Raw genomic sequence first — 2,500 nt, forward strand, 5'->3', positions numbered from 1 at the left:
AGACGGTTCGCGAAGTGATCCGAAACACTTGTCGACACCAAACAATAAAAGGTGAGAAGTAAATGTATTTCTGCTGTTATCCTGAAAACTATCTGCAGGCCAGTCTGTCCGATGATAAACTATCTCCGCTCTTTGGACACCATTAAGACTTTGTCTATCTACCTATAATTTCATGAGATGTTAAATGAAATTTCTAATACGTAAGGGTGATAACTTTGAACAATATTAATTACATATATAAAACTATCCACTTATGATAATTGAAAAACATAGTCATTCCCTCCCCCATATCTAAATATCTATCTAAATTTATATATATATATATATATATATATATATATATATATATATATATATATATATATATATATATATATATATATATATATATATATATATATCTGAGGGAACGTGTAAGCTTCACAAATTAGTCTGCTTTGAACAAGAGATGACATTCCTGAATATATATATATATATATATATATATATATATATATATATATATATATATATATATATATATATATATATATATATATATATATATATATATATATATATGTGTGTGTGTGTGTGTGTGTGTGTGTGTGTGTGTGTGTATGTATGTATGTGCGTGAAGAAAATCATATTCAATAAATTGCAAATAATAATGATTATAAACCGAAAGTATGATGCATCCACATATACATCTTTTCTGCTTGAGAGCTATTCTACCGACACTGCTTTACATATTCAATAATAACAGAACATCAAAAAAGAAAACGTATATCAACATAAAGTACACGAAACCCAGTGAAATTAATTCCATTGGAAAATCTCTCGAAATATTGCCATAGTTTTCGATGTAGCAAGTACGCTAATAAATCTCATTATAAATTAAGATTTATACAGGGTGCTTTGGAACTCATTACCAGAGCTCATTATCAATATCATTCTAATTGATGAAAAGAGTTCACCAGCAACTCGGAACTTCCTAGCACGAATTGCAGTAGATTATGACAATGATATTGACTTTTGGAAGAAATCACCTTTTGTCACTGCTTTCATGAATAATGATATTATTATTATTATTATTATTATTATTATTATTATTATTATTATTATTATTATTATTATTATTATTGAACTAAGGAACCTCCGTAAAGAGGCTATAATATTGACAATCAAAAGCCACAGTAATATTGAAATATATTATTGTAAAATGATAAAAAATATACAAGGAGAGACTTTCGGATACCGCTCCGTATCCCTCTTCAGTCCTACTGACGGCTAAATAATGGAAGGATCATTACAACAGTGAGGAAAAAAAAATTATAACAACTCTTTCAAGGCGGATGGATCTACTGTAGGTGGTACTCAGGTAATCCCTGTCCAGTTGTTTCTGTTGGCGAGACGGCTGATGTTGCTCCCACCTCTCTTTTATCCCAGATGACTGAGGCTACTACAGCAAGTCATGGCACCAGTGAAGTGTCTGCTCAGCTGGAATCACCTGAACGCCCACATCGCCGTTCCAGCCGCCTCGCCAACAGAAACAACCGGACAGGGATTACCTGACCAACACTTAGATCCATCCGCCTTGAACCAGTTGTTATCATTTTTTTTTCCTCACGGTTGTAATGATCCTTCCATTGTTTAACCGTCAGTAGGACTGAAGAGGGATACGGAGCGATATCCGAAAGTCTCTCCTTGTATATTTTTTATCATTTTACAATAATATATCTTAACATTACTGTGGCTTTTGATTATTATTATTATTATTATTATTATTATTATTACTTGGTAATCTACAACCCTAGAAGGATGTTATAAGCCCAGGGGCCCCAAAAGGGAAAATAGGCCAGTGAGGAAAGGAAACAAGGAAAAATAGAATATATGCCATAAAAACTTTAGCAAAACAAGAGGAAGAGAGTTTAGATAAAATAGTGTGCCAGAGTGTAGCCTCAAGCATGAGAACTCTAACCCAAGACAATGGAAGACCATGGTACAGAGGCTATAGCACTACCCAAGACTAGAGAACAATGATTTGATTTTGGAGTGTTCTTCTCCTAGAAGGGCTGCTTACCAAAGCTAAAGAGTCTCCTCTACCCTTACCAAGAGGAAAGAGGCTACAGAACAATTATAGTGCAGTAGTTAACACATTGGGTGAAAAAGAATTGTTTGGTAATCTCAGTGTTGTCAGATATATGAGGACAGAGGAGAATCTATAAGGAATAGGCCGGATTATTCGTTGTACGTATAGGCGAAGTGTAAATGAACCGTAATCAGAGAGAAGGATCCAATGTAATACTATCTGGACAGTCAAAGGACCCCACATCTCTCTAGCGGTAGTATCTCAATAATAATAATAATAATACTATGTTTTGAAAACTGGAAAACTCTTGATAAGTTATGTTAAAGTAAATATTTTAATAACAAATTGCCATATATTCTTATTGGGCAGCAAATTTCATATACGAAATGAGGAAGGGCATGGATTTTTTAACACAACAAAACATACAAA

This window comes from Palaemon carinicauda, chromosome 12 (genome assembly GCF_036898095.1).
Source record: "Palaemon carinicauda isolate YSFRI2023 chromosome 12, ASM3689809v2, whole genome shotgun sequence".
Lineage (NCBI taxonomy): Eukaryota > Metazoa > Arthropoda > Malacostraca > Decapoda > Palaemonidae > Palaemon > Palaemon carinicauda.